This window comes from Miscanthus floridulus, unplaced genomic scaffold (genome assembly GCF_019320115.1).
Source record: "Miscanthus floridulus cultivar M001 unplaced genomic scaffold, ASM1932011v1 os_1394_2_3, whole genome shotgun sequence".
NCBI lineage: Eukaryota > Viridiplantae > Streptophyta > Magnoliopsida > Poales > Poaceae > Miscanthus > Miscanthus floridulus.
In genome coordinates, this window is record NW_027097691.1 from 1 (window position 1) to 15,770 (window position 15,770).

Sequence of the window (15,770 nt, forward strand, 5' to 3'; positions counted from 1 at the left end):
GATACTCACCTTTCTTCCTGGTATACGGATCAGAAGCTGTACTACCCGCAGACCTGATCTGGACGTCACCAAGGATAGAACAATACGACGAAGGAGAAGCAGAACACACCCAAAGATTAGAACTCAACAACACAGAAGAAGTCAGAGTAAATGCTACCCTGCAATCAGCGAAATACCTCCAAGGACTAAGGCGCCACTACAACAAGAATATTTAGTCTCGATCATTACATGTCGGAGACTTAGCACTAAGAAGAATACAAAAAACCGATGGACGCCACAAACTACTCAGTCCATGGGAAGGTCCTTTTATCGTCGCAAAAGTCATCGGACCAGGCACATACAAGCTCATAACTGAAGATGGAAAAGAAGTCAACAATACATGGCACATTAGTCAGCTATGAAGATTCTATGCATAAAAACAACTCAAGGGAAAATATGTATACAAGACACAAGAGATCAACGTTCATGATCAACAGAGATACCGCAATGTATCATTGTAACACATCAATATTCATGATCAATAAAGATGATTATCTCTCAACAAACATATGTCTCATGGCTCTATCCGAGTTATTTCTTAAATGTAAAATGGCTGAAAATACGCCTGAGCATCCCGGCCGAGAGCAAAATAGTTGAAAAGACACTTGAGCCCACCGATGAGGGTAGCTAACAAGCTAACACCCGAAATAAAATACAAAATGGCTGAAAAGACGCCTGAGCATCCCGGCCGAGAGCAAAATAGTTGAAAAGACACTTGAGCCCGCCGACGAGGGTAGCTAACAAGCTAACACCCGAAATAAAATGCAAAATAGCTGAAAAGACGCCTGAGCATCCCGGCCGAGAGCAAAATAGTTGAAAAAACACTTGAGCCCGCCGATGAGGGTAGCTAACAAGCTAACACCCGAAATAAAATGCAAAATGGCTAAAAAGACGCCTGAGCATCCCGGCCGAGAGCAAAATAGTTGAAAAGACACTTGAGCCCGCCGATGAGGGTAGCTAACAAGCTAACACCCGAAATAAAATGCAAAATGGCTGAAAAGACGCCTGAGCATCCCGGTCGAGAGCAAAATAGTTGAAAAGACACTTGAGCTCGCCGATGAGGGTAGCTAACAAGCTAACACCCAAAATAAAATGCAAAATGGCTGAAAAGACGCCTGAGCATCCCGACCGAGAGCAAAATAGTTGAAAAGACACTTGAGCCCGCCGATGAGGGTAGCTAACAAGCTAACACCCGAAATAAAATCAAAACGACTGAAACTAAGCCTGGTCATAGACCAGAGCAATATCAAAAGCAAGACCCTCCAGCTACTTGTACCAAATAGCAAGAGGCTCGGGGGCTACACTGGAGATACCCAAGAACGCAAAGATCTACATATAACGAGTTGTTTACAACTCGACGGATCAAGAAAGGTCGTCAACACAAAGATCTACATATAACGAGTTGTTTACAGGGCACAAGAGAAGGCCAGACAAGCACTCGACAGATCAAGAAAGGTCGTCAACACGAGTTGTTTACTTAAACAGAAAAGTACTCAACAAATCATCCGAGAAATGGGCAGGGCATTCAGGCAAAGAAGACATCAACAAAAAAGACTTTCATTCAAAAAAGAAGTATAATGTCATATTACAAGGCACAGGCATAAAAGTCAAGTACATCAAGCCTCATCATCAGGAGAAGGGAGAACGATATTAAGATTATCTACTATCCTACTAGCTAAATCTTCAACTTCAGGCTCCATCCTCTCAACAACATTGATGTATTCTTGACTATCAGTTTCCTCTGCTATCTTGGACAAAGGAGCCGCTGGAGCAAGAACCCAGACTTGGGCCAGAACATTCTTGGTACACAGTTGAGCGCACCTCTTCACAAACTCTTGGAAACGAGTTGGAATTCGAGGAATCAACTGAGCCCAAGATTGCCCGTCATCTGCTGGAGTTCGAAGAACATCGGCTACTGAATGAAAGGATTTCCACAAAGCCTTCCAGTTTTCAGTAGCCGTCGCCAACCTACCAGACAAGTCTTCAATGGTTTTTTGGGCCTACACAAGATCTCTATCAACTCCACGCCTAATCAACTTAGCAAGCGCAAGTTCCTCTTCAGCATGAGTAATTACCTCCTCAGCCTTGTTGTGACTTGTATGAACAAGAGTCTTCATTTCTTCAACACCCTTCGAGAGCTTCTGCTTTTCAACCCGGAGAGCTGGACGAAGCAGCAGACAACAAGTCAGCAGAAAGGAAAGTTTGAATACAAAAAGAAACAAAAATAACCCTCAATACCATTGCACTCCTTCATGGCCTCCAAGTCCTTCATGGCCTCTGAGTTCTTTCGAGCCTCCTGAAGAGCGGCATCCCTCTGCTTCTCAATTTCAACAGCCCGGGCATGAAGAGATTTTTCTTCATCCTAATGTGTTTGACGCTCAGCCTCGATCTCGGCCCGGAGGAGATCAAGATTAGATTTCAGGGTGCTCACTTCTAAAGACAACTTTTTCTCATTTTCAGACAAGAAAAAGAAGCCAGTATGATCATGAGAGAAGGACTGAGCAAAAAGATACAAAGAAAAACAAAGAATAAGGACCAAAGAAAAGCGAACATCCAAAGAAGGAACGATAAAAAAAGCTTACCTGGAGCTTTTCTCCAAAAGAAGTCGCGAGGGACGACAAGTTTCCCCAGGCAGCAGTTAATTCCGATAGCCGATGAGTGGCATCGAACTGCTGCACCACATCATCAGCAAAAGGCGAACCATCGGAGGCAAGAGAAGGAGAAGGAGAGGCCGGCCGAGGCGAAGAAGGAACGACCAGAGCGACCTCCTGGGAAGCCGAGGCCAATCCCTCAGAAGGACCCGACGCAATGGCCACGGTCACCTCTGGGGCGGCCAAGTCTACAGTGGCACCATCGCCAGAAAGCTTCGTAGCCCCCATAGCCACTTCACCAATAGTACACTGTGAGTCCTGAGGCTCGATACTCGGTGGCACGATGGAGGGCTGAGAAGAAGTCGACGAAGAAGCGAGAGAAGATGAAGGTTTGAAAATTGATAAAAGAAACCACCGATGAGAACCAGAAAAAAGGCGAACAGAAGCAAAAAGATGAAGCCAGAATCTACTCACCTAGCCACCTTCTTCCTCGCAAAACCAAAAGAAGACCTCGCAGGGGGAACCACGGCGGCAAAAACGTCCCCGCCACTTGGCGACAGGAGCAGTATAGCCGATACCAGAGCCCCGGAAGAAGCCGGAGCTGGAGCCGTGGAAGAACTCAGCACCAGAGCTGCAGAAGAACTCGATACCAAAGCTACCAGAGAACTTAACACCGGAGCTTTAGAAGAAGCCGGCGCGGGAGCCTCAGAAGAACCCATACCCGACGTCCGGTTACTTAAAAAAGATCAAGACTAAAAGTCAAGACAAAGAGGAGAAATTCAATGGAAGGGGAATATGAAAACAACTCACCACCGCATGATGAGGGGTACTTCATCATCCTCTTCCCCCTCGGTCTCAACCAAGGCCACCAGAGCACCCGCTGAAAAAAAAGAATAAAAGTACTCGGTTAAAGATAAAAACAAGAAAACAAAGGGACAAAGAGTATAAAATATGCCCACCTAAGAGCATGCTAGCTACAACTGGAGTACCTGGAAGAGTACTTGGCTTGCGAGACTTCTTGGAAGCAGGTAGGCCAGATGAAGACCCATCCGTTCGCCCCCTCTTCGAGACACTACGAGGACCGCGGAGGACTAGACGAGGAACATATTCTTCATATACATCAAAAAATCCGAAAGAAACTCCAGGAAGCGCTATGGAGATTGGGAACTTACTGGTTGCAGAAGCTCCAGCAAGTTTCTCCCCAGTTTTCGCCATGGTAGGGATAACATCAAGAGGGATCAGGTCAACAAAGTTGCGCCCAAACTCCTACGAAAAAGAATAAAACAACAAGACAGGGAAAAGTTAAACAAAAATGGATACAACAAGAATACATAAAGTACCCAAACAAAGAGAAAAACAACTTACGGCTAGAGGCGGGTTGTTGGCAGAGAACTCGGAGACAGTAAGCGGGACAACACTTGCTCCTTTCAGCATCTTCTGGAGACGCTCAAGTACCTCCTCATCGGTCAGCTCAAGAGCTGGGACCATGCGTGAAGGATCCTCAGCCCCAGAGTACTCGAAGCCGAGGTGTTCTCGCTCCTTCAAAGGCTGAACTCGGCGACAAAGAAAACTCGAGACAATACCAAAACCGGTTCAACCCTGCTGTTTTAGCGTACTAATCCTATCAAGGAATGGCTGGATTGCCTGAACCTCAGCGGGCGACACATGGTTCTTATCCCATTGGTCATTAACCACGGGACCAGATCCAGAGTGGACAGCAAGGGAAGGGATCAGATTGGCGGCATAAAACCAGTCGGTACACCAATCTCTTATAGAATCGACCAGGTCATAGTCAAAGAACTTGCTCTTAAGACCCTGGCGAAATTGAATCCCACAACCACCAAGAACACTGGTTTCTTCACGGCGGGGTTGGGGTTTCAGGCGAAAGAAATAACGAAACAGAGAAAGAGAAGGGGGAATTCCAAGGAAAGCTTCACAAAGATGAACAAAGATAGAAAGATGAAGAACTGCATTAGGAGCAAGATGGTTCAAGCAAATCCCAAAATAGCTGAGAAATTGATGAAGAAAGGCAGAGGCGGGAAGGCAGAGTCCAGCGCGAATGAAAGAGACAAAAAAATGATCTCACCAGGACCTAGAGTAGGGACCCGATGCTCGCCTAGAACTCTCCATTCAGCAAAAGCCTTGCTCTGGATCAAGCCGTCGCTGACAAGCTCGCAGAGCTGCTCTTCGGTGGTTGTCAGAGCCGGCCAAGACTTCTAGGTGGCCCTCATGGCAACAAACTCCTGATTCTCGATCACGGAGAGTGAAGACTCCTCGTCCACGAAAGAAGACTGGGACTTACTTGCGGTCTTCTTCTTACCCATGTACTAACAGAGGCAAAAAGCAATTAGGGGAAAAGAAAGCCTAGACAGCGGCGCTAAAGGCGGCGGCGGCAATGGCGACGGCGGATGACTGAGAGCTAGGGTTTGAAGGCAAGAGAAAGGCAGTAAAGAAAAAGAAGATGAAGGGTCTTTAAATAGATTTTACAGCGTTAAAAACGGCCCACCAGGCCCGTTAAAGCACCGTGTGAGAACGCAACGGTCCATTTACCGACACAGCTAAAATGACGGAGGGCACAAATCCACACAACGGTACAATTCAACGGGCAGATTTCAGACTTATCCATCCAGCACTACTGCGGAGCTATCAGATAACTGCAAGAACAACCCGTCAACAAAGAAGAAAAGAAGGGCAACTTCACAAGGAACATAAGAACTCGGTTCTTATGAAAAGAACTCGGGAATATCATGAGCAACCAGAACTACAACAGAAAAGTAAATAACAACTCAGAAGACAAAGATTCTTTCCATTACAAGCGACTTCAAAAATAGAAGATTACAAATCTTACAAGGCCCAACATACTCGGTACCATGAAAAGCAAAGTAGCAAAGAAGAACACGGACACGGCTGGGCTCTGGAACGACTACGTGTCCCAAATTGCTACTCGGAAGGACAAACCACCATTGGCTACACTATTTTCTTCAAAGGACAGACACAATGCATCCAAGGCGGAAATCAGCAGCACGGCAGGACAACATGGAGCAGAGAAGGCCGGTAGGCATCTGTCTACCCAAGACCGATGTGATGCTAGATATGGTGTTGATCTACACCGGATAGTCTCAAGACAGGCGACGAGGATCAACCCAGAACTGCCAGATGAAGGAACGAAGTCCACATCACAAGACATCCTCCAACTATCGCAACGTACATCCTGGTACATTGCTGCCGCGGGATTAGCCAACCTCTAATCCCTATCACAAGACTTCCTCCAACTACGACAAGACACACAGGAACTACGAAACACGCCCGGGGGCTGCTTTACTTCACAAACTACCATGTTAGTGATCACAAAGGTTTCAACAGAATGTTCAATGGATGAAAGCAAGCACTCCGGGAGGGTATTTATAGATCAAAGGAGCGGTGCACATGGACTAGGAGTACCAACAAAATAAGACTAACAAAGGACACAGTGAAAAGACAGGACTTAATAATGGAAGACTCAGGCGAGAGGGAACAATACTTGAAGACGGGCATATTCGGAAGAATATACCGACACAGTACAACCCATGAACAAAAGGCATTCAAACTCAACCACCACCATACAACTACATTTGACAACAGCAGACTACCAGAGAATATGCCAAAACCCTGCTTTCGAGTTCTTCCTGAACAAAACAACCCGGATATATGCTCGAGGGCTGCAAAAGGAGAGGTATACAGTTCTATCAAACAACTCAGATTCAAGACCCTCCAACTTTTTGTTCCAAATAGCAAGAGGCTCGGGGGCTACACTCAGTGAGTGCACTTTTTTCTCCAAAAAAGCGCACACCACTCAGAATGTTTCTTCAAGACAGACGGCGTCAGGGCCACAAGACAAAAAGAACCCGAACACAGCATCAGAGCTCTTTTCAACAAGGAAGTCGGGGAGCCTTTCAACGAAGAATCAGGAAGATTTCAAGAAAAGATCCTCAAGCTCCTTGTGCCAAACAGCAAGAGGCTCGGGGGCTACATCCAAATGGGAGTACTTTTTTCTCCAAAAAAGTACACACCACTCAAAGATCTCACGAAGCGCTACACGGTTTCGCTCAAGAAAGCACTCGGACGACGCTTGTTCCTGCTCAACGAGACTTGAAGGAACAAGACGAGGCTTCCAGAACTCAACCATGAAGTGCTCGGGGGCTTGTCGGTACGGGACCCACAGGATACCCCGCAAGGAAGGAAGAAGACCTAGTCTAATTAGGATTCTTCTCCTGTAATCTTAGTAGTAGTATTACTCTGTAATCCTACTAGGAACTCTCATTGTAAAGCGACTAGGATTCTGGCCTCCTGACTATATAAAGGAGGGCAGGGCACTTGGATCGGGAGTTCAACAGAACAATTGTATGACACGCTTCATAATCAATCCAACGCAAAGGCTAACACCGACTGGACGTAGGGCTATTACTCGATCTGCGATCGAGGGCCTGAACCAGGACAAATCGACTGTCTCTTGCGTTAACCATCGAGTTCTGCATACGCTGAAGCCTGAACATACTGCCCCGGGTACCCCGTGGCAGGCTATCGGTGGTCAAACATCGACAGATGCCAACACAGTTTTTCCAAATTGGAGCAAACTCGAGGGTGAGAAAAAATTACATAGATTGCCTACACACAAACATCAGCATTATCTTCTCCCATGAGAAAAAAGGTGGTTATGGAATATTTCACTCAACACCTTGGCTCATCTGTACCTAGGCCGGCCACCTTCATTGTTCTTCGTTGGCCTTCACTCGGCTACTCTCCATGTTCTCAGAAGATGAAATCAGAGATAACATACTCTCCATGCCGGGGGGACAAGGCACCAGTCTAGACGATTTTACTGGAGCCTTCTTCAAATCTTGTTGGGAACCATTAAATTTAATCTCACTACGTGCTTCAGCAGCCTGAGCCTATTCACTTTAAATTCTCAGGGTGTCGACGTGCTCAACTCGGCAAACATCATCCTCCTTCAAAAAAATCCTTGATGTCGTATGGATGACTGACTATAGACTGATCAGCCTGATTCATAGCATTGCGAAAAATCTCTCCCTCTCTCTGCGAACATACTTGTGCCCCAAGCCTGGACTCCATGATCTCTAATTGCCAAAGTGCATTCATAAAAAAAAAGTATACATGACAATTTTCTTTGTCCAAAACACTGTGAGGAGGCTACACAAGGCAAAAACGCCAACTTTATTCATGACGCTGGACATTTAGAAAGCATTTGACACTGTTAACTGGAGGTGCTTGCTAGAAATCATACATCAGTTTTGGGTCGTGTTGGCACGAATGGATCACCAATGCTATTCATCCTAGCCATGGACCCTTTGCAGAGGCTTCTTGACCTCGCTGCCTAGCAAGGTATTTTCGCTGCTCCCACTCGCTGTGGCTAAGTGGAGGACGTCCATGTGCGTGGACAATGTGGCAATGCTCATCAATCCGAACAGAGATGATGCAGATGCTAAAAAAAACAGAGATGATGTAAAAGCTACCACACTTATCCTGGAGCCTTTAGCAAGGCAATGGGATTGGGCATCGATTTTGAAAAACGTTCCGCCCATGGTGTGATAACATTGAGCATGATCAAGGCTAAGGTCCTTGCTTAACACCATCATGGGTGCTTTACTGTTTTTCCCCATGCATAAGGCTTAACACAGTTATTAGGACCAGACTGGAATGATGGTTCGACTCGAAAGAATTGGAATTAAGTTTTTTGCCAGTTCAGTCTAGTTAAACGGATGTGTGGGGAAGATAGCAGAGTAAGGTGTTGAGGTGGAGAAAACCAGTGGAAAAATAGGATGAAACCGGGTGTGCGGGAGTAGGGGCGGAAAGGGATGTCCACTTATCCATTTTGTCCGAATTCATATATCCGGTAAAACTTAAATATGGATATCCGTATTCGCATCCGTTTATGATATGATGCTGAAATGGATGTATCTGAATCTGTTTCTTGCAGCTTTTCTCTATCCAATCATGGATCTGCATTCAGAAAAATCTATATTCGTATTCATGAGGATTATACACATGACGAAACTATTAAAAGCTACCTCTATAACAAATGATTAATGAATAATGATATGAAATTTAATATTTAAATATATATTAAGCTTAATACTATCTTGATTTAGTTTTAATCTATATATTTGTTGTTATAAATTATATTTCAATGCATTATTTTGTTATTTTATTGTTGAATGATATGTTTACATAATTTAATTTAATAATTTACTTGTAAATGTTTTTATATATGATTGAAATAATTATTTATTTATAGATTTCCATTTTTTATATATTTAACAATTAAAATATTTAGTTGACAAATACAATGTGCTATGTGTGTTATATACTCTTACTTTAAATTTTACTCATATAATGATATTGTTCTTCCAAAACTACCGAGAAATGAAAGATACTTGATACTAATTAAATTGAGTAGATATCCAAATGCGAATTTGAATCCGACTTACTCTTTTTGTATTCGTATCCGAGAATATTTAAATCTCTATTCGCATCGAGCAAAAAATCAATATCCAAAATCTATTCGTGTCTGTTTCATTTCCACCCCTATGCAGGGAATATGGCAGAGTAAGGTGTTGAAGTGGAGAAAACTCGAAAGTAGGATGCCATGGAGTCGAAAAGTGGAGGAAAATCAACGCAAAAATAGGACGGCACAAGGCTTGCATCGTAGGACCAATAAGTTGGAGAGCACAATCCTTTACCCCTATGCTATGTTATGTGTTTATATGTTGATTGTTGAGCATGAAACCTCTGTTCGTTTAAATGCTATGGATGAGTGGTTCAACTGATTGGACCAATTAAACCTTGAACCCAGAGCTTCATGGATCCGATGACTAGTTTGGTTCTAATAACTATGGACTCTAATCTATCTCTTATAAAGCTAATCCCACTACAAATCTATATCAACAGGTAAGCCATCCACATTATCCTTTACTAACTATCAATATCATCTTCCACTACTAGGAATATCATTTCACTAACTTCTAGCCTCTTAATACAAGCTATATACATCATCTGCACTTAATTTCATTCTAAATTCTTCATACTCCCTCAACAATGCGCGAGATATCTTCTGGTCCATATATTGTTCCGAAGCCCATGCGCCGCCATTTGGTTTTTTTTTTCAGGCAAACAAGTTTAAATAGATGCATTGCATGTTGAGGGGGGCAACCATGTGTGGTGTCAACGCATTGCCAAAAGTATGATAATTGTGCAGGCCTTGAACAATGGCCTATCTAATGCATGGCCTATCTAATGCATAAGTCACCACAAGACTTGAGTTGTTATTACAAGGTTTAAGGAATGTAAATTCCTCCTTTATATTACACACAACCCAAGCATCACTCCGGATGGCAAACCCCTCCACCGTAGAGGAACCGAAGACCCGAACCATCATCAGAATTTGTAAAATGCCCTAACGCGTAGCAGCTTGGCTCCGTTACATGCGTCTGGCAGCCACCGAGGCTAGGAACCACAAGGTTATTGCTCGCATCGACAACTCTGATATTTTCGAAGTACGCCGCTTTGCCTTCTCCTTGGTCAGGTGACTGGCCACTGCCCATGGGAGGCGTCGGCTCGCCACGCGCCGCCGCCACCATGCCAAACCAGCTGACGACGTCTGCGGCATCAGCCATGTACGTGAATAGTTCCTTTGGCCAGTAGCCTACTGGATGGTGGCCATCGCCATATATCAACCACCAATTCCCAGTTTTTTGGTCCTGCAGGATTTATCGACTGGGTTTTCCTTTTAATTCTTTCTATTTTATTTTATGCCTATATATAGCAAGCATGGATTCAAAGGAAATTACTAGAAATGTAATACAATGAGATTTTTCATAGCATTAATTATTATTATAATTACCTTGAAAAACCTTGACATGAAGGTAGCTTTGCTTCCCACCTACTGTTGAAACAGGGGTTATTTTCAATCCAGGAAATACCTGTTTGCTTTGTTGCACAAAGCCAGGACAGCCAAGATTTGCACAGGTAGTGCCCTTGTCAACCTGTTTTTATGAAAGTACATATAGAACAATCATCTTCCATTTTGAAGGCATAATTCTGTCCAAGTAAAATCATTATGTACTACTATCAGTTATTCTTACCCACACAATCTCAAAATGGGCACGATCATCGCCGTAAAATTGCGGATTAACCTGAGATGAAAAAGAATAGCTCAACATGGACAGCGTAACTCTAGTTATGAACTTTGATATGATAAGGCAATAAGAACTTACATCCCATCCCACCATTATCAGACTGTAGGTTGGGGGCTCTCCATTCTGTACTGCAAGGAATGCTGAACTAAACCTTGGTGCTTGAGTCTCACCAACACTTGGCTCATAGACTGAGAATTCCGCTTCGGAACCATAGATTGGATCTGAATGAGGTCCTGTCGAGACCATAGCAAGCTATACAATACAAGAGCTTTGTGTATTAATTACGAATCAAACCAAATATATACATTATTATAAACAACTGAAACCATATATGTTAGAGTCCACTAATAATTAAGGTACAAAATATTACTGATAGCACAAGAAATCGTTAAGACTTACTCGGATAGTACTATTAGGATCATAATCTGGACCGGACCCCATCAGTGCTCCTAATGGCATTGTACTTCTAAAGCTTTGGTTGCTTCTTAGAATTGGAACAGATCTAGTTGGACACTCTATATCGCTTCTCACTTCTCCTGAATATGAAGATTTTGACCCAACATCACCAAGCACATCATTTGGATAAGAGCTTGGTTGCATCTGCGTTAAAAGGGAAGAGCAGGGCTCAGAAAGGAACTCATCTGAATCTCACACAACAGAGCGACGAGCAGATCGGATTTTACAGATACCTGGATAGTGTGATTCAGTAAGCAAAGGATGCTTCAACGATGGTTGTGAATACAAATCGACGCAGTCAACGGACTTCCCATATCCAATCTGGTTAAAAATGTAGTCTTGCATCATTCGTCGCACAAAGGTAAATATTTCGAATACGGTCACATGGAGAAAAAATGTATTGGAATCCAATGAAGGAAGTAGGAAAAGCAACCAACCTTAATCGATTTGACGATTGATTCTGGAGCAATCTCTTCGAATGTTGATTCTGCATTGCATACAAGGAATTGCAAAAAGAGAACTACTCTAATCCATCTTTTGGATACTATTACCATGGTTATATGACTTTTTTTTTTGTTCCACACACATCAATCGTATCCACGGGAACACTGGATCGGTTGTATTTATAATAATGACGAAATGCTAGAATGGCAGGTCAAATCTAGTTGGGTGAAATAAAATACATTAATTGTGCCAATATTAATTGCTCCTACTCGCACCAGATAGAAACAATTCGCCACCCGATCTCTTTATGCACTGGTGCATGCACCAGATGTATGAAATGAAGTTTAAATCCTTCCTTTTATTTCGTACACAGAGGCACTCACATTGATTATTTGAAGAAAAGAGGTAAATTCTGAAGATTATCCTATGTCATGAAAATTTCAGAAATTAATATTATAATCACAGACGTCATATTACATATAATTTCTTTATGGATTGAGATTATCTTGCATTGATATTCATTGGAATTTTGGTCTGGGAAATATAAAAATATTGAAAACGTCATGCACTTGACCAAACATGTCAAGCATAGATAAATACAAAAGGAAACTCATATAGTCCATTTCCATAAGGAAATTAAAGACAAAAGATTATCTCACTGAAACTTGAAATGATTATTCCAATCTCCTAGTAAATCTTGTTAGACTTAGGGCCTATTTAGATGGACTAGGACTAGTTATTAGTCATAGCTAAAAACTAGTCAACTAATACGTCCATACATATCTACCAGAGTGCCTATTCACTTTTCTCTCTCTTATTTAATTTATCAACTAATAGAGGGTAGGGGTAGGGGTAGGGGTAGGGGTAGGGGTAGGTGGGAGGGCGTGACTTTTTGCTAAACATTAGCATTTTTAGTCCATGTTAGCTCCTATTTACCAACTAGTCCTTGGCTTCAACTAGTCATTGGCTTGGCTGACAATTGGTCCATATATTAGCCTGTCTGTTTGGATCTTTATAGAATAAGAATAAGTCGACTAGTTGTTAGTGCCATAGATCGAAACATGGCCTTAGGGACTTTAAAGAATCACTAACTTAAGCATTAGAACAACTAAAATGGATGGGATACTTGGGTATAGATTTCTCGGCGAGGTGAACCAGGTAATGACATGGTTAATAACTAGAGGAAACATGGTTAACGTATCGAATAAATCTTTGTAGTAGGGGCTACGTCCCCTTTTGTTTATAAAAAAATGTACTAAAGTTAATCCGTCAAAACTCTTAATGGCTTAAAATTATCATCGTTAGATTTGCTATGAAATATATTTCATATTGTATCTATTTGAGTCATGCATGTTAATACTATTTTCTACAAAATTAATCAAATGTAAGGTAGTTTGACTTTTGACTACACCTATAGAGTTATGTCCATGAACAGGTAATACTTGTACCATATAATATCACCAAGTAGATTCGTACTCATCCAAAATGAAAGTTTTATATATGGATTTAAAGCACAACTGTCACATCAGCTCGAAGCTGCTTGTTCCTTGAAACAACCATTTAGAATATTACATTACTCCCTTTATATTTTTATAGGTAGCAAACCATAATATAAGATTATATTTGCCAAGAAGAAATGTTATGGATAGGCCTCCAAGACACCTCGAGCTCCAAATTTGCTTACTAACTTATAGTCACTGAACCCAGCTTTCATGAAGATCTCACGCCACTCATTTTCATCCCGTTGCCGCCCTCCTTTCATCAGCATCATTTAGACGTCCATTAGAAGTTGTGTTTCATACATTGGCCCTGAGGCAGGGTCAATTACTATATCTCCGATGAGAACTTTGCCTCCTTCCTCTGGTGAAGGTATGGCCTTCCTGCAATTAGAAAGGATCTTCACACAGTCCTCATCACTCCAGTGGTGTAGCACCATCTACCATGGGAAAGTTTCACTAGTATTAGGTGAGATCATGAAAACTTCAAAGCAAGTTTGTTTATCATATAAATCATGGGCAACAACAGCTGCAACAGTTTGAAGGAATTTTAAACAATCAAAACCTAATAATTTCAAGTCACAACGAAAAATAGAAAGAGTTTCATAATGTCTGTGTCCCACACTTATACATATTACCTTCAACATCACAACTTGTGCAGGTGGGATGAACTTGAACATGTCACCCCCAACATAGTTAACGACACCGTCAGAAGGGAATTTTCTGAATCTCCTGTGGAATGTCCAGCACGGTGACCTTCATGTGCGGGAAGGCCATAGCAATGGCCTTTGCCGTGGTGCCATCACCATGGTAGTAGCAGTCAGTCAATGACTTTATCCCCTGGAATATGCCGCTGAATTCCCGCAGCGCAATGTCAACCGCGAAGTTGTCGTGGACTACCAAAGCTTGCATTGACATCTTGTGGTACTCGGGATCCAACAGCTCCATACTTTCCTCGAACAGAGACGCTCCATGCACATGATCAAAAGGCGCCGTCTTGGCGTCTTTCTTGAACCAGTCAGCTAGCCCCATGGCCAGGTCAATGTACCGAGTGGAGGTCGTAGTGAGCAGGAAAGGTGCGTGGTTGATGTGCCCGTCTGCAGCGATGCCCTCCACCAAGAGGTAGGACAAGGGGGGGTGAGGGGGGGGGGGGGGGGGGGGGGGGCGTGAGGCCGTAGATGGCCATGGCTTCAGCGGATTCTTCAGCCACGCTGAAGACGCCCGACGAGGACAACAGCCTCACGAGGCGGTGAAGGAAAGGTAGCTTGGACTGGGGAGCGATAAGCTGGTGATCAGGTCAGGAAGTGAAGCAGCGCCGCCACGGCTACATAGGCGATTTGTGGGGGCGGTTTTGCTAGCCGCTCCTACCATCCTGTGGCTACAAATCGTGGATTTATAGAGGGCAGTTGGTCAGTCGCCCCTACAAATCCGATTTGTAGGGACGGTTAATGATTTTAGGAGCGGTTGGATATAGAGTTGCCCTATAAATCAATTTTCAAAAATTCACAAATCTGGGTCCAAAAAATAGCAAATTTTTTTAATCCGGGAAGACCCCCACCAGTCAGCCATACGTCGCAAGTCGCACATTTTTTGCGTTAAAATCACGCACTTCGCGGCTGTAATTGATTTTCTTTCCCACGTATTATGCTAAACCGAGTTTATAAACAAATTCAAATAAAAAAATTGTCAACTACAAAGTTTTATAACTTTTCGAAGATCTACAACTTTGATTTTGGATAGTTTCTCCATCTGAGGTCGTTTATAAATTTTGAATTTCAAATTTGAGAAATTCAAACGTAGTTTTCCTTAACAAGATGATTTCAAATCAAAAAGTTGTCAACTATAAAGTTTTATAACTTTTCGAGATCTACAACTTTCAGTTTATGTTGTTTGTCCATCCGAGGTCGTTTAAAAATTCAAATTTTAAATTTTGAAAAATTCAAATGTAGTTTTCCTTGACTAAGATGATTTTAAATCAAAAAGTTGTCAACTACAAAGTTGTATAACGTTTTAGGGATCTACAATTTTCATTTTAGTTGTTTCTCCATCCAAGGCCGCTGTTTATGTCGGGTGCTTCGATGTCGTCGCAGGACATATTATTCATACTTGGGACCCAGGCCCAAGTTCCTAAGAGATGCCCAAGGACGTTCCTCCTCCTTGGCCGTTGGGCCTTGTAACATGCTGGGACACCTGCATGGACGTGAAGAGGGGATTCTTGGACGCCCCTTAGGCTATATAATCAGTAGCCGCCACCTACGTTAGGGTTTTGGTTTTGCTTTAGATCAATCTGTCATTGAACAGTCGCCTGTTATAGGTTTGTGAAACCCCACATTCGAGATCTTAATCATATATCTGCAATTGTCACTATACTTGAGTTGCATGTTATCTTGTTCTTGTTTGTGTTCTTCAATTCTTAGCAGGAATTAGCCTTCTTGGCGAGGTCAACCGAATTGTGACACTATTGATAACTAGAGGAGACGTGGTGTTAAGGTTGTAGGGTTTAGGTCTTTATGATCTGAAGCCGGATCGGTGTGTCGCTCTCCGACCAAATT

The 15,770-nt window shown here is 42.8% G+C and overlaps 2 pseudogenes; both read right to left on the bottom strand.

The window, feature by feature from the left end:
- Positions 1 to 10,006: 10,006 nt before the first annotated feature.
- LOC136533990 (protein neprosin-like) lies at positions 10,007 to 11,281 on the bottom strand (annotated as a pseudogene).
- A 2,080-nt stretch (positions 11,282 to 13,361) lies between these two features.
- Positions 13,362 to 14,589, bottom strand: LOC136533993 (flavonoid O-methyltransferase-like protein Os11g0303600; annotated as a pseudogene).
- Positions 14,590 to 15,770: the final 1,181 nt, after the last annotated feature.